The 25,576-nt window shown below is 50.2% G+C and overlaps 1 pseudogene; it reads left to right on the forward strand.

Moving 5' to 3' along the window:
• Positions 1 to 25,576, forward strand: part of LOC112530760 — an 851,315-nt pseudogene that overhangs the window by 467,112 nt on the left and 358,627 nt on the right.

A 25,576-nucleotide genomic window follows, 5' to 3' on the forward strand; every position in this document is an offset into this window, starting at 1 on the left:
TCCTCCTTTCTTTCCTGAAATAGTTGATATTGCTGATGCTTATTGCTGGACACTCTTAGAGAGGGGATAACTGGTAAGAGTCTGGTAGATGTGGGGTTAAGACACAGCTAGGAGAAGAGTGTTGCTAAGCCTGATGCAGCAGTGTTTGTCTGGTTACAGCAAGTGCTGTTCTGCTGAGAATCCATTAAACACATACTCGAGTGTTTCCAACTGCTAATTCCATTGGGTATTGCAAGGAGTTTCAGTTAACAGCTGTTTCCTTAGACCTTTATTCTGGTTGTCACTGCTGAAAGAATCCCAGTAATTGTAATTCATCGGTGTTTAAGAGATGAATTGTCTGCTTGTCTTACTTTCAGGTCAAGCAAAATCCTTATTTCCTCTTCCTCTTTTTCTGACCAGCACTGTGGAAGACAAATCATCGCCATGTTCAAAATTCCAAGGCAGACGGTTTTGGTCAGCTGTTGAGGTAAAGAAAAAGACACCGATCTTGTCTGTGAAAATCATTTTAGTTAAAAGTAGACTGTCGTCTTTGAGGAAATGTATCTTCAGTCAAATCTGATTCCTGAGAGCTTAATGCATTTTAATAGGAAGGTTAGCTGTTTTCGTCAGTGAGCTATTTATGCTCACCCACCTCTGATACGTAGTCAAGAGACTTTAATTTCATCATCTGTTCCTGCTAACCTTCCATGAGATCAGTCATTGGCACTCTGTGGATAGGTCTGTTTCCTCAGTATGTGCATACAGTGCCCATGTTGCTCTTGTAGAATAGAATCCCTGCATGTGCGTGTAAGCATATTAGTATAGCTTTATTCAGTCTAAAGTGCTGAGTTAGGAATGTCTGAATGCCTGTGATTCAATTCCCTCTTAGATCCGTTTCCTCTATGAGTGTGTTTGGATTCGTACTAAAGATGAGGTTTAGATGCAGGAAAACACATTAACGTCCCAGTTCCCCTGCTGTGTGTGCTAACAAGGCCATGGTGACAGCTCTGCATAGGCTTCCTGCTGCCATGTTGCACATTCCTGTAGAGAAATCAGGGAATTTGGGAATGTTGAGGACTTGCCATATTCACTCCTGGGGCAAGCTGTTGTGTAAGGGTTTGTCATGGACAGATGCAGAGAAGACAAGAGGGAGCTTAGTACTGATACCTGGCAGACAAGAAACAGACATAAGATTCTGGTATCACCTTCTGAGATTGTGTATTGCCTGACTTAAATGTCCTGTCAAATACATGTTTCTAAAAGCGAGACCAGTGGTCTTTCACTGCTGATTGAAGTTTTCTCCTTTCAGTTTGTTTTCCATCCTCACTGTCAGGGTTCTCTTTAGAAGTGGTGATGTGCAGAACAGTTGAAAATGTGTTTGTGTTGGGTATCTTCTGACAGTTTGCCACTCTTTTTTTCTGGAGTGAAGTCATGAATTCGTTTACCCCAGAGTAAGTAGTACTGCGGGTCATGCATTAAACTCTTTGGATCTGTTCAGCAGCTTATTAGTGTGACTTATCTGTGTTGAGACTGCCGTTGTGCAGCCCCTACTGGTGCTGTCTTTCAAAGCAGGTGATCATCTGCAGGCTGCCTATCGGGAATGTCCTCTAAACCATGCCCAGAAATTGTATGGGAGAGTACTCACAAAGGGCTGGGCGAGAAGAGGACAGGAACTATTTTAATGAAGAAGTACAGTTGATGAGGTTTTGATGTTTGTGCCATCCTACAGTCTAACTTTCCTAGCAGCTCATGGAGTCAAAAGGAAGTGTCCTGCCAAACACTCCAGAGAAGTATGCAGTAGTCGTGGGCTTTGCGACTGCTTTCTGACTGGTGACTGCTAAGATCACGTACTGTGTCTGTGTGGGTGAACTACCTTGAGGTTAACAGTTACCTTGACATTAACCATTCTGTGTTGAGGGGGAGACCAGCGATGTTCTTACGCTGGGCTTAAGTCATTTTAAATAGTCATTTCTACAGTGATAACAGGTAACTGAAGACAACTCTTGCTAACGAATAATACTGAGGTCAAGTACAAAAGAATCTTTTTGCTGCTATGGACCAAGGCTATCAACCTTACCTGTGTTGTGAGGCTGGTGGCATGTAATCTTATGTAGCATATGCAGTAGTGGTTGTTTTTTCATTCTGTCACAGATTCTCTCCAATGTTCACTTAGAATTGGATCTCAATTGCTGTTGATGCCTGTTTCTTGCTAAGCTTGGTTTCTTTGTACACGTGCACACCTCTGGTGTCTTTGTACATGTGTACACCTTCAGATTTGACCACTGGCTTTTCTCTGAAAAATAAAGCATAGCTGTTTTCTGTTCTTGGGTGTTAGCAAATTGTTAACCAATTGGAAGGGTAACATGCTCTTTCTTTCCTTGGGAGGTGATGTGTGTATGTATGAACGTACAGCTCATAGGCACATGTAGAATTAATCTACTTCAAAATACTATTTATGATCTGTAGTTTTTTAGTGACTAATTGGCAGTAAGCTTGGAGAGAATAAATCCTGTTTTTTGAGTACTGAGATTGGGATGGACATGGTATCTTTTAAGTTTAAAAAGGAGGTTCTAATGCACCCTCAGCCATCAGATATGCATGTTCTGTTTCATCATTACTGCAGCTGCTCTCCAAGGTTCTCCTTTGGGATGAGACTGTACAGGAAGACACAGTCCGTGGTGTGGGACTGAGCAAGCTGCTGAATCGTTGCCTTCTTCTGAACCTCTTCAACACACCACCAGGGCCAGAAAACATAGAGAAGTGTAAAGAGGTGAAAGGTCTTATTTCCCATGGGGACAGATGTAGTCTGAAGTGTAATTATTTAACATTTGAAGTTGTTTTTTTGTTTGTTTCTTTGTTTTTTAATGACCTTGGTGTATAAAGAATTTCAAAGCAAGCATTGGTTCCTAGGCTTTTAGGAATAACTGCTTAAAATGATGTTTTTGTTTTTTGAAGAGTAAACACTGCCAATAATAACTGAACTAGCCAAAAGGAGAAGTCTGCCAGAAGTGGTGTGACTTAGTTTTATTGAAAGCCTTTTTTTTTTCTTTCTATTTTTTCTTTCAGAATGCTCTCTGGGTGAACAGGTGGTTGCATGCTTCCCAGAAAGGTGGTTCCAAAATCATGGAAGTGGGTCAACTCTCCCTGAGTCAGTGAACTTCTGCCAGCATTTGGTTCAGTGAGCACGTATGCTTCACAGGAATAACCACAGGTAACAAACAACATGTTCTTTGGGATGCAGCACTTGCTCATATTCTTTATGTTAGTATTTCTTTTAGGGACGTGGTTCAACGGGCATGGTGGTGATGGGTTGACAGTTGGACTAGATGATCTTTGTGTTTTTTTCCAACCTTAATGATTCTATGATTCTTAAATTCCTCAAGCCTCATGCATTTAACACTTTCAGTGATGTACTTCCAACATCTACGTACAACTAAAGATGCAATCCATAATGTAAAATGGATTGCTTTTGCAGTACTAGTTCAGGCTAGTTTGAGGCTCTAGATGTTGGGTGCAGTTAGTGGTCAGTGTAGCTCAAGGCACGTTTTAGCTTTATTGATTTTGAAGTCAGGTGTGAATGTGTTGCTATGTCAACTTGTTTTTGTAATAGTGATGAAACTGAAGAAGTTGTTCTCCTGTTGGTGAAAGTCAAGGCTCTGCGTATTGCTGAAGAGCTCACTGAAGAGTGCAAACGGGAACATCTTAAATCTGTGATCAGGAAATAAGGATTTCTTTGAAGCAGCAGTTCTTTTACTGAAACAAGCCTGATGCTCACTCTAAAAAAGTGGTCATGTTTAATGAGTGGACTGCCTACAGTTGTTTTACTGTGAAATATTTTTTTTTTTTTTCCAACTGTCTTCTGATGCCATCTACTCCTAGACAGAATCACAATGGTCAGTGTGAAGTGCAGGTGTTCTGAAATATATGACGAAGCCTCACTTGCTTTGTTCTTTTGGGAAGGATGACTGCAGTAAGTGCCTGTAACGTTACCACTGCTGGTGAGCAGACAACTTCACAAGCTGTTTTCAGTACCACACCAAATCACTCTGACTCGGGAGTCACTGAACTCTAACTTATTGTCCACTTAATGAGATAGCTCTACCAAACTCACAGTGAGTTCTTCATAGCTTTTTGATCCCGACACAGAAGCAGGAATTCTGCGTGCAGTGAGAAGTTTGATCTGTGAAGATCTACTGATGGTAAATGGCAGTTCAGGAAGGTAAGAAGTTGCACAGGAGAACATCTTAACTACGCTTACTCTTCTCCAGAGTATGATTTGTAGTGGAGCTTTGTACTTGAGATACAGACTGGACTTTGTGCACACACCTGGAGTTGTCACCCGCCCTCATTTAATCAGACAAGCAGAACAACAACTCCAGTTACCTTCTAGTAATTGGCTCTCTAAGGACATTTCACTTCTGCTTCCCTGTAAGACCCATTAAACCTCATCTTCATTGTACCCGTGTTAGATTTCTAATGTTGTGTAACTTCATATATGTGCAGTAAATATTACTGCTGCAGAATAAAAAGGATGTTTTACTTGTAGAAACAGCAGTGCGTCACAAATTCTGCTAAGTTTGCTATTGCCTGCTTCTCTAAAATGTTATTTATGGGTCTTCCATTTAACTCTTAGAGGCTTTTATTCCCTATGGTTGTTCTGTTGTTTTTATTACAGAATATGTATTTTTGTAAACTATTTTAATTGTAATCATCAGTGTTATAGACAACAATGACTTTTAAAATAAAAGCAAAACCATTATTTTGAAAAGTAAAGACTGTTTTTGTGTTAATGAGACTTTTAACGCTTTCAAGTCTTGAACACGACAGGAATGTTATGTGAAGTATGGACAAAAAACTGTGGCACTGCTGGCAGCTTCATTATCTGCAGGATTTAGGAGTTCTGTTGTAAGTAATTGTGCACTTCTACTTTCCTGAGTGCAAAGAAAATACAACTGATGGGTAATCAGCTGAAGCATGTGATCTCCGTGCTTGCTTTTGTCTCCTCTGCTTCCTTATTCATGTTGAAAGTTGCTCCCAAAGAAATTAGTCTTGTGCTGCTATGAAATTGGAATAGGTTCTATCACGCTTTACCTCTGTAGAGGCTTCTTCCAGTGGCTGCAGACGTCACTTGTCATGACTGGTAAGCAGGGGAAGGCGATTTTTACTGGAGCTCAGAAGCCCCATCCCAGTTGAGTATCTTTGAGAACCTACCGTGCCACTTTGTGGTGAACCTTGCACCCATTCACACACTCTGACTGGAGTAACAGCTAATCTGGCTTCATTCTTGCAAGCTGGTTTCAAAACGTTGGTATTACTGCTTTGTTGTCAGGTTACTATTGGTGCTTTATCAGATGTCATTTCAAAAGTGCCTTTACAGGACAGCTAAGCAGCACTTACTCTCAGATTGTCCAGCTGGGCTTCTGTACATCTGCTTCCCTGCCATAGCCCCCTTCTGAACATCTTGAATGAAGCATTTTCACAATTGGCCCCTGTCTACTTGGCAAAGGCAGAAGAAACAGTTATTTGGAAGTGACAACACAATAACTGCAAACCCCTTCTATTAGCTGTGATTTAGAAGGGAAGGCAGAAGCAGGGCTGAACACACTGTAACACTGTTTTCAGGAAGGGACAGTTTAACATTCAGACAAGAACTGCTGAAATTTCACTGTCTTTTATTTGCATACGAAACTTGAAAACTGACAAGTTCTTACACTGAACTCAAAGCTGTTACTTGTTCAGCTCTTCACTCGCTTCCCTCCATATTTTTCCTCTATTTTGAAGTATTGTACTCTCTCAGCATATCGAATTCCAGCCAGGGCTGCTTCCACTTCTGTGCTTCCTTCATTTTTTTCTCGGGTAGCTCAAATTTTATTCCTTTAATGTTGTATTTCGGCCTCTCCCACCGTTTTGACCATGGTTGAGGTTTCATTCTGACCTGCAGCTAGAGGGAAAGATTTTTGAAAAAAAAGAAAAAAAGGTATTAAAAGGTCAGAAGGTCAGAATTCTGACTGTGAAGCAAAGCAGTGAGACAAGTGCTGCTTTAAGAGAAGAGAGCAGCCCGATCTGTCAGCAAACTAAGGGACTACTGGACACCAGTGGGAGAAAAGGGATTTGGGGGCTGTGTGGCTGTTATGTTTGTTCATATATCCTAAATAACACTGATTTATTACACCGTCCTTAAGTTGATATGCTGTTAACTCTCTTCTACGCTTCTAACTCTGTTACTTACTAAGGAAAGAAGAATAGGACAGCAGCCGTTCCTCCTTTTCCCTGTAAGCTAAGTTGGATAGCATTCTTTTACCAGTCCTGCCAGACCTCCTGAGATGCACATCTTGCTAACTGCTCCTTCCACCCCCCACATCAGTAGCATTAAGTTTCCATAGCGCTGGCTGTTCTGTCTGCACAGTGTAATACAGAGGCATCTGCAGGCCGTTACTCCTTGCACGTCTCCTAAGTTACCTACTGAGGAAGGCAGGTACTTTGGTTATGAATGTTCTTTCACTACAGGAGTAGCATTAAGGTACCAGATTTTACATGCTTGTATCACCTTGATAACTACCACAACCAAAAGCTGTTTAACAGCCTTCCAGGCCATTGTAGAATGGCCACTTGGAAGAGACTCACAAGGATCATAGGAGTTCAACCCCTGCCTCCCATAAAACCAACCCCTGCCTCCACATAAAACCAGCCACACTATGTCTGAGAGTGGTGTCCAAAGGCTCCTTGAACTCTGGCATGTTTGGGCCTGGGCAACCTGTTCTGTGCACGGTCAACCTCTGGTGCAGAAGCTTTTCCACCCTGACCCTCCCTGATGCAGTCCTCCATCTGGCTCTGAAATGGAGCCCTGCAGAAACCCCAGGTGACTGCTCACCATCCTGATATAATCCCTGTATCAGTCAGAAAGTTAACTAAATTATCGCCTACGTTCCCACTAAAAAATTAAACTCCTGCCTTGTTTACAGGAATTTCTTCATGGTCTAAATGAGACACAGATGAAAAAAACACTTTTTTCATCACTTGATAGTAAAAGATAATAATTTTTTTCCTACTGTTTTTTACAAACAGCTGAGGAGAGCCTACAGGAGACACCACATTCAAGTGGTTATCTTGTGTTGGCAAAGCTTAAGGGGACTCTTAAAACTCTTTTCTGCTCCGATGAATTATACCGTGCCATAGAAATCTCCTTATGCTCTGGAGTTCAACTGTCTGGCAGCTAAGTTGAAGGCACACTTCCTGACACAGTACTGGCCAGAGGGCCACTACCAACAGATTATTTGCATGGGGTCACTGTGTTTCAGACAGCATGGAGACTTGGCCTCAGAGCCAGAGAATGGCTTGAACACCTCCAGGGACAACAGTTCCACCACCTGCCTGGGCATTTCGAGAGGACATTTTTCCTAGTATCCAACCTGAACCTCCCCTGGCACAACTGAAGGCCATCACCTCTTGTCCTCCTGCTGCTCCTTGGGAGGAGAAGCTGACTCCCACCCAGACACAACCTCCTTTCAGGTAGTGGTGCAGAGAAATGAGGTTTCCTTTGAATCTCCTCCAGACTGAACAATCCCTGCTCCTTCAGACACTCCCATAATATTGTGCCCCAGATCCCTCACCACTCTGTTGCCCTTCTCTGGACGCGATCCAGGGCCCCAGTGCCTTTCTTGTAGTGAGGGGCCCAAAACTGAGCACAGTACTGGACGTGCAGTTCCACCAGTGCTGAGAACAGCCGGCAGATCGCTTCACCAGTCCTTCTGACTGCACTATTTCTGACACAGGCCAGGATGCTGCTGGCATTCTTGGCCACCTGGGCACACTGCTGGGTACGTGCAGCCAACTGTTGACCAATACCCCCAGTGTGCACAGTATCACATCGTCACTCTCCTCTCAGAGGCAGCACCGCCACTTTAAACACTGTGCCACTTAAAGCAATGCAGGTGGGTTTCGGAGACATGAAAAATGCTTAGCACAAGAGGAATTCCATTTCACAAACAGGAATACGTGCACTCAGCTCCCAGCTGACCTCGAGATGTGAGGCAAAGGCAGAGGCAGGGCCCGTGTCTCTGTCACCTTCCGACACGCACTTTTCGAGTACCAATGCCTCAGAGCCCTGAGGAATCTGAGGGCGGCCCCCACCGCGGCCTACCCCTTCTACCTCCTCTCCTCTCTCTGCTTCTGCTTGTCAATAATGACGGGCTTCAGGGGGAGGCTGGAATTCTGTGGGCTCTCCATCGCCGTTCATTCGACACATCGAGGAAGAAAACCACCCGGTGAAGATAAAACGCTCAGAAAAACACCGTTCTCAAAAGGCACCGTTCCCCACAGCCTCGCAGCTCAAACCCCCCGCAGGCGGCCGCCATAGTGACTACGAGTACTTCCGGTCCGCCGGCGCCAGAGCGCAGGGTGGCTACGGCAAGCTCGGAGGGCCAAAACTGCCCTCAGCGCGAAGCGGAGCTGTGTGTCGCTCTACTCCTAACCCCTTCTGAGCTCTGTTCATTATCTGATGGGTGTATTTGAAGTGGAGGGTATTTGACGCTGCTTAGAGAAACGAGGGGCCTGTGCAAAAAAGGAGCGTGCTGCATTTTGTGGTGCAAGATGTTCTGGGAACTGCTGCTAACAATGCCCAGCAGGCTTCCTTTTTGCTGGGGAGAGGTTTAGCAAGGATTTTTTATATGAAAAGAGTTCATCCTATATTTCCTTTCCACTGACCTTCCGTCGTACTGCTTGAGAAATTGCTATGTCTTGCTGTAGAGAATGCACATGCACCTGCACCTGTATCTGCACAAAGAATCATCTAAACATCTCTGTACGGGTTTCTTTTTGGCACTGGGATGGAGCTGTGTGGAACACAGACTTGGATGAATCTTCAGTCGGGTGCAGGGACGCGTAATGCTCATCTTAGATGTCACGCTGACAGCAGCAGTAGAGAGGCAAATGTCATAGGGTTTCATGTTTTTTTTTTTTCCTTTTGTTTCAGTCCTAACCGTGGAAGCATAGAAGCGTTACCCAGACCAATTGAGCATTTCTCACATGGGCTTTCTACCAATGACACAGGGCAGTGGAAGTCAGCATCAGAAGCATCTGTAACAGCCCTGCAAAAGACTGGTGAGAGTTACCCTGGCAGCCTCTTTTGGCAACCTCAGGTCTCTGCAAGCTGTTAAGCTGTGTCGTAAGTCCTCCCGTGGTGCTGACTCAGCTCTCCCTGTCTTTGGTGTAAGAGAGCTGGTCTTGAACTCCTTCCTGTTTCCTGCCTATCATCTGCTCCCTGCTTTGCCCGTGGCCCAGTGAGCCTTTTACTACTCGCCCCCAGATTTGCACGTGTGGATAAGAGCATCTTGATTTCTGTGTTTGGCTGAGCGGGTAGAGCAGGGCAAGGGGGCTGATTTGGACGTGCCGCTTTCCAAATACGGTGCTGTTGGCGTTGCAGTGCTTCTGGCGTTGCAAATTGTGTCAGATGTCAATGAATTCCTTGGAATCTGTTGAGTTGACTTGTGCAGGTTTCATTCTGGAGTTGAACCCTTCCTGTCCGCTTCTGTGCATAGCCATGGCCTTTGCTTCTTTCTTGCCTTTTTTTCTTGGTTGCGTTTGGCACTGTGCAAGCCGTGAATTGCCAGGGAAGAGCTGGAAGTGCTCTGGAGTTCTGGGGGACAAAGTGCCAAGAAGCAGCGTGCAGCTTCAAAGCCCGAAAGTTTGGAGAGATGAGGGATGCGCAGCGTGCTGCCTGGTGCAGGACATGATGCGCTCTGCAAGGCGCTTTCCATGAAGACCTCAGATCTGCGCTCAAACTGCATCCAAAGCAACCCAATGCCCCGTGCTTGTTGTACCCGGAGGTATCGGTGCCAGGAGTTGCTGCTGTGTTTGCAGTGCCCTTGTGTCAGCAGGGTGACGTTCATGGGGTCCAATGCCCTCAGTCATTCAAAGCATCCTTGCAAATGTTCCTAGTGAGGGGCATGTTTCATTGACACCATAGGTTGTTTTCTGGAAAATGAAAGAGTGGGCTTGCGTACCTCCAGATGGTTTTCATTTCCTGCTGACCACAGTGCACGTCATGTCTGCTGCCATTGCCCCACGGCCCTGTTGTGGTTTAAGCCGGTGGGTGGCTCAGCACCACAGAGTCCTTTGCTTACTCCCCCCTTCCCGGTGGGATGGGGGAGAGAATTATGGGGGAAAAAAAAAGAAGGTGGAACTCATGTGTTGAGAGAAATCTCTTTCCAAAGGTAGAGAAAAGGACAGAAGTAATGGATGCACGCACACACACACACACACATATATATATGAATGTATGTAAGAAGTGATGTAGAAGCAGTGGCTCAGCACCTCCCAAGCAATGGGCAAGCAGAGGAAGAGAGTGAGATGAGCTCCCACCCCGTCCATAACCCCTTCCACTTGATGTCATATGGTATGGAATATCCCTTTGGCCCGTTGACATCAGCTGTCCTCATTTGGTTTCCTCCCAGCTCCTTCTTGAGAGCTTTGCTGAGAACGGCCTTGGCTCTGTCCAGGTCTGCTTCTCAGAAACTATAAACACGAGAGTGTTCTCACTGTTCGTAGCATCATAGCAGACACTGAAGAAAAATGGATCCCACCTGAGACTAAGACAGCCCCCCAGTGTCCGTGCAGCGAGCCGTGTGGGGCTGCAGGTCGTGCATTTCCCTGGCAGCATTGGCCAGGGGTGCTGGGGAGGTTTGCGTGCTCAGCTTGGGCATCGCGCTGCTGTGCCTGTCAACACAGCATGCTTCGTGCTCTCCGAGCAGCAGAACAGCGTTTCATCAACAAGGTGCCGTAATATTTACTGGAACCAGATGCATTTGTGTCTCTGAGGCTGGGTTTACCCAACGAGCTCTTCTCGAAGGAGCTGTTTTGATTCCCTTTGTCCGTGTGCGAGATGCGCTTATCCCACTTGTGTTCTGTGCCATTGGTATTACTCTTGGTGGGCAGAAGGAGCTGGTGGATTCAGCAGCAGTAGATTCTGTTGGTTTCCTCTCTGCTGCTTCATCCCTGGAGCTCGCTGCTGCACGGAAGAGTACAGGCGTGTTTATCCCAGGGCTGCTGTAAAGGGGAGCCCGGTTGGCGTAGCAGTGATCAGCAGCTAACGGGCTGTGCAGAGGAGGGCTTTGCAGAAGGAGCAGGAGTGCCTGCGTCCATCTGTATCCTCGGATACGTTCTGGCAGTGAGGCAGCAGCTGTGGCCACAGTGACTGAATGCAGACTTGGCAAGACCCCCAAGGCTTGGGGCTGCCACGTGGCGTTTCCTAGCCCTACCCTCCTTTATATGCCTGGCAAAGCACAGCCACCCTGCACCCAGGGCAAGCGTTTGTCTTAGTGTCATGTTTCACGCTATCTTGTGAAGCTCAGGCACTGGGGGCAGCTTCCCCCCAAAGAAAAGGAGGAGGAAATGAGGTCGTCATGGAAGCCAAAAGGCAAAAATGCACTCGGGAAAGAAACTGTCGAAGCAGTCTAGTAGTAGTACTATGTATTTCTCTTCCTTTATTTCCATCCAGGTGAAAGAGATGGCTGCTCTAAGCCGCCCGTGGATGCAAAGAAGGACCCTAGTGTGGATTTGCCATAGGCCCAGCAAGAGGCTCAACAGCACCAAGCTCCGGGTCCTGCACTTTGGTCCCGACAACCCCATGCCAGCTTCTCCAGGATTTGGCTGGGATGGAATTCCAACCACGCACTGATTTCTCGAACGCTGGGGTGCCCTTTTGGAATCCTGTGGTCTTGTGACGTGGTCTTGCCTCCCCACCTTGTCCGTCCATGGTGGAGCAGCCGGGTGGCCCTTAGTGATGTCATAAGCGGCTAGAATGAGGGGAGGAGCAGCGCGTGCTGCTTCCCTTCATTGGAGCGCTTGAGCTCGGCGTGAGTACGTGGCTTGTTGCACTTGTGCATCTACTGAGTGTGTTTGTCTTCATCCCGTCTTGTGCAGCGCCTTGTAGGTAAGCTGAGACGGTGCGGGATAGACGGGTGGGCAGCGAGGGCTTGAGAAGTGCTGGCTGGCAGAGCTCCTAGGATCATATTTCTTCATCTGGACCAGTCAGACGCCATTTTCCCCCAGGCCATCACTTCCAAAGCCATCCATCAAGATGGCATTTGTCCAACGGTTTTTCCCTCGCCTTCCTTGCTAAATTGTGGAGGCTCACTGACCTGCTCTTTCTCCCTCCCCTCCCCACCCTCCGCCTGCTCCCTTGGTGCAGCTTTTGCTCGTGGAAGATCAGAGCAAAGTGACAAGGAACGGCTGCGGGTTCGAGGATCTTCTTCTCCCTTGTTCTGATCTCTTGCCAGGTACGTGCCATGTTTTGTATTGCCACATGGTTCAGCAGCCCGTGTTTAGTCACACCGTGTGTAGTAACACAGCCTCGTCCAGCTGAAATGCAGCTCTGGTCACGTGTGGGTTTTTTCCACTTCCTCTCCAGCTCAACCCTCAGCAGGATGCTGCCTGTAGTGCTGGGAGCAGCTAGTGTGAAGGAAGGCAATCCCTTAGGCAAAGAGCCCTAGCCGCAGTTTGTGCAGAGCTGCACAACATGAGCCAGGGGCAGAAGCGTGCATGCTTTGGCTGTGTGAGTGTGCCCGACAGCTGTAGGGAGCACAGCAGAGATGCAGGCAGCGAAATGCGTGGGCAAGGCTGCGGCCGGCGCTGGTGGTGAGGCTGCTGCTGGGAGCCGGGGGCTGGGGAGCAGCTCCAGCCCCAGCAGTGACACCTCTCCCTGGCCTGCTACTGCGCTCTCAGCGTGCTGCGGGCAAATGCATCTGCTGCTTTGTGCCAGAGTCCCCATCTGCTAGCAGAGGGACAGCGACTTGGTCCAGTGCTGCGTATTGCAACGGCTGTCCCGTTTGAATAGACTGCACACAGTTGTTGTTTCTAGAAGTAGTTCTGAAGAAGTCTCTTGATCCAGTGCTGTGTGAGCACAGGAAATGTGTTTCTTTTCTGTTGCAGCTTGTCGCGCCTGCTGTGATGGGCATCGCGAGCAGCGAGATCAGCCGTGGGCCTGACCGGGCGTTGACGGAGGTACAGTGTGAAGCTCTGCTTGGTCTCTGTTCCCTGCCTTGAGCCAGCAGAATGAGCCACCGGTGTGCTCTCCTGCTTTTCAAGAGAGAGAGCATCCTTCCGGCTCTCTCGGTGTCCCTGAAGAGCTGCCTTAAAAGCTTCATTTCCTTGCTAGTGGCATCGAGATGGCACCCTGAAATCCTCCTTGTTTGTCCTCAGCTCCTCACCATGGCCTGTGCTCTCTGTTTCAGCCTGAGAACCAGGGGAAGCCCTTGCTGGTCCGTGAGGAGTCATCTCTTAATATTCCAGCTATTGCTGCTGGCCATGTTATTAAGAGCTACGTTGCCCAGGCAGCGGATGAGCTCTCCTTGGAGGTAAGCAGATAAAGAAGGCGTTCCTTGTTGTCACGGCCAGAAGAGTATACCGTGTGAATGCATCAGGAATATTCTCAGACACCTTCAGAATGCCTTGTGAGGCGAAGCCCAGAAGATGCAGGTCCAGATAGGACTTGCACTGGGTTGGATGCAGGGAGGAGTTCAGCCATGTCTAAAAGATGGTTTCATTTGGCATGCTTGCACTGTATTCTGTCTGGTGTGTAAGGCAGTGACTCTTGTACCTCCAAGTTCAGCTTTCCCACGGGAAATGCCTGAAGAGCTGCCCCGGTGCAATTGCTCTCAAGCTGTGCGCTCTTTGGCAGTGCAGAAGAAGGGTGCCATTTCAGCTGTGCTTTCCTCCCAGCTGTGCTGACGCTGGGATTGATGTTGCAATGTCTTGCAGGTGGGAGACCTGGTGTGCATTACTGCTATGCCAGCAAAGGAGCAGAGCCCCTGGTGGAGAGGCAAGCGTGGCTTTCAGGTAGGCACAAGCTTCAGACTCCTGGGCGCAATTGCAGTCAAGTGAGGAACGTCAGCTTAGAGCTGCTCGGCCTGCACAGGGTGGCTTCTGGACGTCAACAGCTTCCCTGTGTCGCTGTCAGAGGACTTTCCCTTTGGCTCTGGGCTTGGGTGGGAAACTGTCTCCTCATGTGACTTAGAAGCAAGAGCCTCTCGTGCTCAATAGCGCAGTCAGGAGTTGACCACCTCTGTCCTTTGTACAAGCACGGAGGACAGAGCCATCTTCTGCGGAACCAAGTATTGCTTTTGTAGGTCTTCTGGCTGCAAATGTTGAATGAGGGTTACTTTTCTGCAGGCCATTCTTTCTTGGTGCAACAGTTGAGGCCTGAGAAATGCTGCATTCAGTATTCCATCCCTCTTTTTGTTCTTGTTCCAGGTTGGGTTTTTCCCCGGTGAGTGCGTGGAGCTCATTAGTGGAAAACTTCCTGAGGCCCTCATCAATTCAGCGCCAAAGCCAGGTACGGATGTTACATGTGATGGCGCGGGGAAGTCAAATGGAGTCTTTTTCTGGGTGTGTTCTGTGTTGAATACCTCCTTTATCCATCCCACGTTCTCCTCTGTGTTGATGATCCTTCCTGCATCCCACGGGGCGTAGGGCTGCTGTTTTGTAGGCAGTGAGAATGAGGGCTTGGGCAAATGCTCGAATCCTTGTAGAATGCAGTGTTGGCAATGTTCTTGCCGCTTTGACTGTGCTCTGTAGAATGTGTTTCCGCTCAGCCTGGTCCCACTGAGCCCAACCTGAAATGAACTGGTTTCTTCCTTTTGTTGTGCAGTGCCAAAGAAGCGTGGCAAGCTCCTCAGCTTCCTTCGTTCCTTCGTGAAGGCCCGCCCAGAGGAACCGAAGCAGCGGGAGATGGAGCTGGAGAAGGAGAAGGAAGGGGTGTTTGGCTGTGACCTGGGAGAGCATCTTCTCCACTCTGGCCGTGATGGTAAGGAACAGCCCATTCCTGAGAGCTTCCTCCCTCTGTTGGGCATGTAAAGATGAAAGAAAGGGAGATCATGTCTAGCAAGGGGCAGGTTGATAGCGGTGGAGAAAGCGTGAAGTGGGAGTTGATGGCTGCAAGGGAAGCTGAGGCTAATGCTCATAGGAGGCCGGCACACTTGTATTTGCTTAAAGCCAAAGGTGTAAGCCAATGCCCACGCTAGCCTGAAAACCAAGGAAGCCTTTTGGCCCAAGAGAGTGTAGTGCGTCAGTTTCCTAGCTCTTCTGGACATGAGGTCTCACGCCTCCATTGCGGTGGGAGCTGTGATGGGACTTGTGGCAGTGTCTCTGGCTTCCCCAGAATTACTTTCTGCAGGCTGCTTGGCAGGTCCTGGCATTTCTTGAAAGCCAAGAACACGTCCGTGTCCAGTTTTGTCCCCGGCTCCTGCCTGTCTGCGCCGTCTGCGACAGCCTTCTTTCTCCTCTACGGAGGAGGCAAGCAGTAGCCTGGCTGGGCTTAGTGGATGGGATGTGACAGGGGCAGCGGCTGAAGCAGGACTTGAATCAGGAGCTCAGCTAAGCGCTGGCCCTTGTTCTGTAGTCCCCCAGGTCGTGCAGAGCTGCGCTGAGTTCATTGAGCAGCACGGCGTGGTGCAGGGGATCTACCGCCTGTCCGGCGTGGCGTCCAAGATCCAGAAGCTGCGGTAAGAGTGCTTCTGGACTGTATGTTGTCTTGCTTTGGAGTTGTTTTCCTCTTTCTCCAAGCCCTCTGTTTTTGTGTCCTTCTCTCCAGCCATGACTTTGAGTCGGAGCAGATTCCGGAGCTCACCGTCCGGGACATTCACAGCGTGAGCTCCCTGTGCAAGATGTACTTCAGGGAGCTCCCGAGCCCTCTGCTGAGCCGAGCAGCTGCATGGCAAGTTCTCGGTAAGCACAAGGCAATGGCCTTCATGTCCCTCTTCGTGGCCTTTCCCATCCACACACACGCCTGCGCACCTTTTTTTGGTCTTTTTTCTGTTGAAGTTGGGGTTTTGATGGACATCCAGTGGGTGTCTCTGTACAACAAGCAGCTCGTGCTTCCTGCACACCGGGTGCACCGTAACACCTGGTGTGTGCATCCTGCCATTGGAAATGTGGGAGATGGGAGCAGCAGTGCCCTCTGCAGCTCTGAGGCCCTTTTTCTGTTAGCCCCATACGCTTGACTCGCATGATGTGTGTCTCATTCCCTTTCTGCTTTCTTCCAGGACGCTGTTTGTGCCGGTACAGATGAGGAGCGGTTGCTCCGAGTGCAGGAGGTCATCCAGCAGCTGCCCGCGCCTCACTACAGGTCAGAAAACTGCTGCCCTCAGTCTGGGGAGCTCAGCCCTGCTGCACTTCAGAGGGCGATGATGCGATGGCAGGCTTTGTGTCACGCTGGCAACGTGATGCCTGTGTGTGTTGAAGTGGTGGATGGCTGCGTGGGGTGAATGGATTGGGTCAGCTCCTGGGCACGGGGGCACGGCTGGTGCAGCTGATGGCTGCGGCTGTGCTGTGCTGGGGCTTGGTGCTGCAGCGTGGCACTTGGGAAAGCTTGATCTACTTGCTAGTAAGCAAGAACAAGCAGTGGCATGAAGTGGTTTGTTTGGTGAATGTGAGCACGGCGTGCTCAGTGGTGCTGAAGGTTTGGCTCTTGCTTTCCAGGACGCTGGAAGTACCTGCTGAGACACTTGGCTTGTCTCGCTGGGAGCTGCTCCATCACAAACATGCCCGCTAAGAACTTAGCAATTGTGTGGGCTCCCAACCTCTTCAGGTAAACTTCTTTTTCCGTCTCAGCACAAGGCTTAGATCTGTTCTCCCCACGGGCACACTTTGGAGAGGAGGACAATTTGTGCTCTCTTGGTTTTGTCAGATGGGGCTGGTGTGTCCTTGATCACCCGGGAGAATGTCTTCAGTGGCATCAGTGCTTGCCCACTGCGGAAGTCTCCAGAGCCCAACTGGACAGCCTTTGGCTGCCCAAATGCCCAAACGTGGGGAAACGATCTCGGGTCAATGACTTCTCCAATCTGCCTTTTCTACAGATCCCAGCAGAACGAGGCTGCCTGCGCCAGCGGAAGAGCTGCCTGCGTGGAACTGCAGAGGCAGTCGGACGTGGTGGAATTCCTCATCAACCACACCGACGTCCTCTTCTGCTCCAGCTCCACATCAGGCATCGGAGATGGAGCAGGTGAGCGTCTTCCTGCATGAGCTTTGTCTTGATGAGACACCTTGATCAAATGCAGGCCTTCTCCAGGATTGTTGAGCTACGCTTTTGCTATCGAGGGGCTATCGATGTGCGGCAGCTCCCGCAGAACTGTGATGGCTGTGCCGCTGCTTTCTGATCCTCCCTCTTAGCTGTGGTCTTCCCTTCCAGGGCGCAGTTCTCCATCAGGGCCCGAGTCTGTGCAGGTGTCTTCTCCTGCCACCAAGCTGCTCACTCTGGAGGAGGCACAGGCACAGAGGGGAGGCCACAGCAGCTCGCCCGCACTGACACACATCCAGGACATGGAAGTGGAAGAAGGCCCCGCAACTGTGCAGGGGAAATTCCACACAATCATTGACTTTCCGTCTGGAAGGTAAAGAGGACTTTCTTTTCCAGCAGCTTCCTATCAGACTTGGTTGTTTGGGCTTTTGTGGGTTTTTCCCCACGATTGCTAGTGCCAAAACTTGCAGAAGCTACGTGACGCTAATGGTGCGTGTGGTGGTGTACTGAATGTCCCCTCCCTTTGGCCTCTGAGGTTCAACTAACAAGCAGTTGCCTGACGGATCAGTTTAGCTACCAGAGGGGGCCAATTGCTAATGTACGTGTCAGAGATGCTTTTGAACTTCTTCTCTGGCTGCACGATTCCTCAGCAAGCAGTTAAGCCTGCCAGCTCAATCAAAGCCCTCCATTCGATGCTGTCCTGGACAGCTGTGCAGCCTCTGCTCGCATGCTCTGCATCTGGGTTGACATGGCTGAGGGGAATGTAGCCAGCAAGACTCCAGGGCTGAGCTCTAGGAATGGAACCGTCCTCAACCGTGTGAATCAGAGCGAGCTTCTAAGTTGTGTTTCAGCAGGAACCAGGCAGTGCTAGGAACAAGCAAGTGTTGGCAAGAGCTCAGGGCAGCTCTTCCCTCACCCTGCACCATGCACGACTCACACCGCTCCCTCTTTTCTCCCTCCAGACCAAGTCCACCCAGCAGGGTGAAGGAATCCCCAGCATGCAGTTGGTGTTCCTGTTTCAGGCCCAGAAAACCATCCTCTGTGGCCAAACGCCAACTGCAGCGCGATGCCAGGGAGCCCTCGGAAACAGAGGTGGTGGTCCTGGCAGGTAAGGGTGCACATCCAGCTGTCAAAACCCTGCTTGTCAGCGCCATGGAATTCATGCTTGGAGTCCACACAAAAGAGAAAGACAAACAACAAAAGCGCAACAGTTCCTTTCGAGACAGTGCTCCTACTGTTGCTATTGTCCTATTGGCTTTGTCCTGCTGCCACTGCATAAGCAAATCTCAAGAACCACTCTCATCATTCAGCTTGTGCAAGTTTGCCACTAACTGTTTGCCTGTGTATCTACTCCTTCCTAGGTGAACCGAGCCCTCGTCCACGCAGAAGAGCCAGAGCGTATAGCGATGGTTCACTGTGTGCTTATATCAATGCAGAGCTGCTAGGAAGCACGAATCGCTGCAGCTCGGATGACAGCCTTCCATATAACATCAGTGAGGGAATGAAGGTGCTCATCCAAGTGGAAGCCCTCATCTCTCCCGGCTGTGCAGAAGACGCTGACCTGAGCCTGCCAGAAACAACAGTCACCGAGCTGGACTGTGACGGGGCACCATTGCAGTGCAGCCCAGCCCAAGCACAGCCCGAGTGCCCCGACAGCAGCAGCTCCATGCAGGAGCAGGTCAGCGTCAGCCAGGAGGAGCCGAGCCTGGTGGAGGGGGACGTAGAATCAGAGCTCCAGTCCCAGGCACCGGGCAGCAGCACGAGCTCTGAGCCCCTCTCTCCTTCACCAGAGACGATGAGTCCCATCTGTACACCGGACCTCTCACCAAAAAGCCCTCCTGGCTGTGAATGAATAAAAGCACGCTGGTGCTGGATCAACGCCTTGACTGCCTTCTGAGTCTTCATTCCCAGGGATTGGGATGGATGCAAGCAACAGCAAGGCAGCTCATGTTGCAAGGCTATGGCTGTGGGCTGTGCGTGCAGCAGAGCTGCGGGTTTGTTCCCATTTTGTCTGGCTGTGGGATGCCTGCAGCGAGAGCTGTGCTCCCGTAGTGTATGGTAGCAAAGAATCTCCAGCATCCGGGATGCTGCTCATGATCATGGCCAGCTTGCTGGCTGTGGCTTTGTGATGCTTTTGAGTGAGAGCTTTTGGATGCTCCTGGATGCCTCGGCTGGTCCCCGCCAGCTCTCTCCTCTCTCCCGCCGTGTCCATTCGTGGCTCCCAGCTACGAGCTGGCCCTGCAGAGCATCTGCAGCCCTGTCAGCATCAGCATCCAGCAGCGGCAGGAGGAGCTCCCCGTGAGCAGCATCTGCCCGTCCCTCCCCCGGGCTCTCATTGGTCAGCGGCAGCTGTGTCCGTCCCCCTGCGTCTCATTGGTCAGCAGCAGCTCCGTCCCTCCCCCGGCGTCTCATTGGTCAGCGGCAGCTCTGTCCCTCCCCCGGGCTCTCATTGGTCAGCGGCAGCTCTGTCCCTCCCCAGGGCTCTCATTGGTCAGCGGCAGCTCTGTCCCTCCCCCGGCGTCTCATTGCTCAGCGGCAGCTCCGCCGGCTCCCATTGGCTGAGCCGCCGTGCGCGGGAAGCGGCCGTTGGGAGCCGGCAGTGTCAGGCGCGGCTGTCGTCAGCGAAGCGCCGCTCCGGCAGCCCGGGCCGCCCCGCAGGAGAGCGCGGCGTCAGCCGGAGCTGTCCGGGCAGCACCGAGCCGGAAGCCGCGGCACAACGGGAGCGAGTGCTGAGGACAGCTCCGCCGGAGGTGTGCGGGAGAACGGGAGCGGGAGAGGGAGAGGAGCCCTGCGCGGCCCCCCAAGCACACTGCCCTTTCCTCCCCCGTGGACCCCCCGTGGGGTTGGGCTGTGGGATTGGGATGAGGGCTGTGGGATGGGCCGTTGGTTTGGGACGGATGGAGGCCTCGGGTCCCCCAGCGCCACAGTGCTGCTGCCAGCATCAGAACAGTGCCCCACCCCCAACCCCTCCAGCGCTGCACCCGGTGACCCCAGACCCCCTGCAGCCAAGCAGAACCGGGGCTAAGGTGGGCTGTGGCTACTGGGAGCTGCGAGGAGGCTTCAGGGGGATATAGGGCTACTGTAGGGGGCTGTGCAGGGACTGTTAAGGCGTATGGGTCTATAAGGAGCTGAGGGGGACTCTAGGGGGGATCTGGGGCTGTGGTGAGCCATCGGAGGATTTGTGGCTATAGGTGGCTGTGGGGAGGTTATGGGTGGGGTGGTATATAGCCAGGCTGCCCAGGGAGGTTGTGGATTGTCCTTCTCTGGAGATATTCCAAACCCAGCTGGATGCCTACAGTACAGCCTGCTGTATGGAGCCTGTTTTGCGGCGGGGGGGTAGGGTTCCATGATCTCTAGAGGTCCCTTCCATCTCCTACGGTTCTGTGATTGTGTGATTGTAATCGTTGCTTCTTGCAGCAGTAGAGTGTTTCAGAAGAGAGAAAAAGATGGCGGCGGTGAACTGGCTTTCTGTGGATGGTAAAGCTGTGCTGAGAACTGGGCTGACTATTGCAGCTGAAAATGCGTGCCAAGAGTGCAGGCGCAGTGGAATAACTTTTCCGTGTAGGTTGAGCTTGTGTAAGGTAGGTGTCCTTGCTAGGTGAGCTTCTGCTTTAAAGCATCAAGTTGTAATTTGAAAAGCCAGGTTGCCAGTTCTTTTTTTCCCCAAGTGATTTTTTAGCCGGGAGAGATTGGAGGTGCTGTTTGGTGATGGAAGACGTAGAGAGGAAAAGCAAGTAGAAGGCATGCTGTGCATAGCCACCACATGCCATGGGCACCGTTGTCGTCCTGCACAAAGGAGGAGCAGCTCAGCAAGCTTGGCCTGGGCCGTGGGAAGGAGCATACAGACATCTGGACCAACCGGCAACGAGTTAGTTGTGCAGGTTGGTTGTTTTCTGCTGTTTGTCCCACGTCCTGTTGCTCAGTGGTAGATTTGTTCACGTTCAGCGCTAGCAGGAATGTCCCCGAGCATTTTTGTTTCAGCTGTCGCAACGCTTTGTTCCCTTGCTGCTGGGCTGGGGCGTTTGAAGAATGATGCATGTGCTGATGCTCAGCCAGGCTTTGGGGCTGAGTCTGCAGAGCAGGGTATGTGTGTGGCAGGAGTGAGGCTTGTGGAGGAGCAGGCCAGGTGGAATCCAGTGCGCTTTGCTGTCGTTCTCAGTGCTTGTTTTTGCTCAGAAGGGCCGGTGGTGAACCTCATGAAGCAATGCCTGCAGACAGAGTTTGCGGAGCAAGAGGTCCTGCAGGCCTTGTGTGACGCCCATGGAGCTGTAGCGAGGCTGCGTCAGTGTAGAAGAGCAGAAATCCCCGGAGGCGTGAAGGTGAGCTGTGGGCTCCAGTAGTGCAGGAGGGGACGTACGTGCTCAGGGTTTGGCTGCTTCTGCGTGTGTTAAGTGAGTGTGATAGCACTGCTTGGTTCATTTGTATGTGTATGGAACAAGTGTGACATCCTTTGTGCTGGAGTCGTGTGGAAGGAGTCCTATGTGTTTGCGACCTGACTTGAAGCCAGTGGGCATCACGGAGGAGTAGGGGAAGGGGATGAGGCGAGTCAAGCTGGTGTAAGAGCATGAGGCGTAGGAACAGGAATCTCTTTGGCCGATCTGAAGTGCTGCCCTTCTCTTTTTGGTTTAGGAATCTCTGTGTGCTTTTTAATGAAGAACAATCTCATTGTTCATCTTGTGAGCGAATTCATTCAGGCCTGTTAGTTGGTGTTGTTCTCTCCATGTAGCTGCAAGTGAAATGGATACTTCTGGTGTGATGTGCGGCACCCTCCCGTCTTCTCAGATCAACCAAGTTGGCAAGGCCTGGCTCTTGGTTGGTGAGCTGTGCCCAAGGTGAGAGAGGTGTCTGTTCTGGGCTTGATGTGTGGCAATCAGACCGTATAGCCGGTATAGGATATAGAGCAGGCATGTGTTTCTTGGTGATGCGCGTACTCCCTGGTGCAAGGGGGATCGCTCCACCTAACATTCACACTAACTTGCCCTGTAGACATCTAATCAGCTCCCTGCCCCGTGTTTTCGAGCTGCTCTCCAGCCCTTATCTCGATGGCCTTCATCCTCCCTGTTATTCCTGACCTAGTGTCTGTGAAAGTGCTTGCAATCCCTTGTTTTCTAACACTCTCTATCTAAACTCCCTTTGTTTGCCTCTTATTTCTACTTTGTGCAGCTACTCTCCCTTTTCTTGCTGTGAGGCCCTTCTCTCTCTAACTGCAGGCTCCTGTTCTCACTCTTCAGTTCCCCCCTTTTCTATAGTCTAGCAGGGCTTCTACCTGCTAGATCATTTTGATTCTGTTCTACGTGTCCCAAAATAGGCCCTACTTCCCACCTTTGGCCTCAATGCATGTCTCTTCCATATCTCCTTTTTCTTTCTAGTACTCCGGCACAGGCAGGCAGAGCATCTCATCATGACACAGGTAAAACCTCCCAACAGCACCTAGAGGATGCAAACTAGGAAGAGCTGCTTTAACCATCCTAGACTCAGTAGCCAGCTAGTATGCAAGTTCCTTAAATCTCCTTCCCAGCTGGGGTCATCCTGACTTGTCCTATGCAGGACTTTGGTCTGTTCCCAAACTTTCCATCAATCTCTCTCGATTCTTAAATCCTTCTTGCTGTAAGCACAGCGACTCTGACTTATTACTGTGCATACCCCTCCTTCCTTGGCTGTTAATCGGTCTAGTGCCATCCTATTCTGGAGCACTGCTTTGGATAAAGGGGATACTTCTTCTTGGATTGCTCGTAATGCATCCGTTGTGCCATTCTCTATGATTTCCAGAGTTGCAGAGATATTGACTCTAGCTTTTTCTAGCTGGGCAACTCCTAGGGCCGGGATAAGGGCTCTCGGAAAGCAGTGGTATCCCTTGTTCTATATAGCTAGGGGGTTGTATGTACGCTTCGTTTGAATCCCAGGGGTCCTCAGGAGTCCCCGAGGGATCTCCTCATGCACTGTGGTCTGGGCTATTAAGTATCCTGTAGTGCAAGTCCATGTCCAATTTAAAGGTACTGCATTCCGTGCCTGAGCGTCCCCACGTAATCACTATGTGGTATCCATGAGGTAACTGACATGGCCTGGCCATCTTTTCCTGAAGAGTGAACGATGCTCCCATCCCTACAATTCCGAGTATGTTCTTCTCTGAGAGCCAGTGTGACTCCTTATCGATTCTAGGATCACACCCCACACTTTGGTTCCACCCCCAACTACACCCTATGCCTGTCAAGTCCTGTCAGCCAACCCCCACCCCACCTTTACCGTCAGTTTTTCTGTCTGCAGAGATAGACCTAGTAGAGTTAGTAACTAGTCAATGCAATGTAGGTCCCTTTTGTGGCTTGTCTTCTATCCCAAACTTACACTTTCCGTGCTCTAGCCAATCTGGAACGGTCCAATGTAGTGCCACTATCCCATAAAGGGGCACCTTTCCCTCCCCTCTAGGGAGGGCATTGCATATCCAACAAGATTTGTTGAGAGCCTGGCCCATTTTCTCAGTTCTTCGGAAGTAGCTCTTCTCTTGCCAAGCTGTGACTACTACACCAGTCGTACTGACCATTCTCAAACTCTTATCCGTGCTTTCGGATCCTGATTTTCAGCGGTCCTCTCTCTTGTGCTGTCCACTGTGGTCCTGGTGCTTTCTTCAGGCAGGTATGATGTATCCACGGTGTAAGCCCCTCTACCTTGGCCGTGGTGTGGGTGGTCAGGAGAAGTTGGTAGGGTCCTTCCCACTTTGGTTCGAGAGGTACATCTGAGGGAGATTGAACGTAAACATGGTCGCCTGGCAATACGTGGTGCACTGGAGCGTCAGTGCTTCAGTCAATCAGTTCCCAGTCATGTGCTTCTTTGTTGGACCACCTTGGCAAAAATGTGGGCCTCGCTCTGCTGAGATTGCTACAGGAGCCCCGAACCTTGGAATTAACAGCATGTAACAGCATTTTCGTTACTTCCCCAGCCTTAGGAGTCCTCCAGGGAAATACCTCTGGCCATCCCCAATAGGTATCAGTTAGTGCCAACATCCAGCGATCCCCCCCTTTTCTTGGGGGTTTCAGGAAGTCACTTTGTCACTGTTGCCCTGGAAGGTTCCCTTTCCCAATAGGCCCACTTGTATCCCTTTGCTGGTACTAGGATCGTGCTTTGTAACCTCTGATTACGGTCTGGAATTAAAGCCCTCTTCAACGACCTGCTCTGCCCCCTGATCCACCATCTTCTCTCCAGTTTCCGGTACGGTGTTCCCTTTCTGATGTCCTTGACAATGGATGGTAGCCACACTCTTTGTTGATTTACATCCTTGTGTGTGAGCAATCCTTGCTCTCTTCAGCTGGTCCTGTGAGCATGCAGCATCCCAACTGCGTAATTATATGGACAGATGCTATGTCAGGCTCTTGTCAAGGCAGTTATTTCAGGCTTCCTAGAGACAGTCCCCCCAGGTCATGGTTGTGTTTCGGTGACCTTGTCAGTAGCAGTTCCTGCATATCCTGCCTTACGGTTTCCTTGTCTCACCAACCTGCTTGCATCAGTAAGCCAGGTGTCTTCTGCATCTTCTAAGGATTCGTCTTTCAGGTCCGACTGGTAACAGTGCGTAGCTTCAGTTGTTTCCAAGCAGTCCTGAAATGCTTGTTCTCTGGGAGTTCTGCAAAGGAGAGATGCTGGGTTGACAATATGAGTTGCAGTTATTTCTGCATCATCCTGCTGTACCAGGATGGCCTGGTATTTCAGGAACTCCTGGGGGTGAGAGCCAATGCCCCCCTTTTACCTCCAAAACAGTATAGACACTGTATGAGATATTCCAACTGTTCTTCTTTGGCCTAGTGTAGATGTCCCAGGTTCTTGAATCTTGAGCACTCGTACAGCCACCACCCTCAACCACTCTGGCCATCTCTTACTGAGTTCCTGAAGGGGCTTTACCACCAGTCCGTAGCCGTGTATCCACGGTTGGCACCCTGCTGTCATTCCTGAGAATGTACGGAGTTCCTCGGCACTTTGTGGCTCAGGGCTTTGGCAGATGGCTTCTTTCCTGGCAGTCCTTGAGGTTCCAAGTCCAGCTGTAGCCTCCTATCCCAGATAGGTCCCTTGCCGTTGAGTTCTTGGTGCCTTCTGTTGAGAAAGTCGATCATCACTGAAACCAAGAAATTCAGCACATTCGCAGTCCATTGCACACAGCCCTCTTTGTTTCTGTGGCATCCACATGCTGCAGTCAAGTTCCACCGTGGGATGGAGGAACCCAAATCTCAGGCTCCCGAGTTGAGCAGTTCTCCAAAATCCTTGGGCTGTTCTCACAGCCCTGGCTAACACTGTCCAGGTGAACGGAGTCTTTTTTGTCCCGGACTGGGGCTCTCCTATTCAATGGCAAATCACCTTAGGCTTCCTTTGGCCAAACCAGGCAGAAAAGGCATCCTTCACATCCAGAAGGCAAACTCCACCTACTCATTCCCTAACTTAGTTACTAAAGTGTATGGATCATATGGATTCATCGGAGAGATTGGAGTATTGTATTTGGATTCACATTCAATTAGTAATCCAAAATCCGAAAGTTATCTATGGTTTCTTTTCTCCTTCTCCACTTGCATATCCTCAAAGGGCACTGCTTAACCCTGAGTGGGCTAG

The sequence above is a fragment of the Gallus gallus genome, chromosome Z (genome assembly GCF_016699485.2).
Source record: "Gallus gallus isolate bGalGal1 chromosome Z, bGalGal1.mat.broiler.GRCg7b, whole genome shotgun sequence".
Classification (NCBI taxonomy): domain Eukaryota; kingdom Metazoa; phylum Chordata; class Aves; order Galliformes; family Phasianidae; genus Gallus; species Gallus gallus.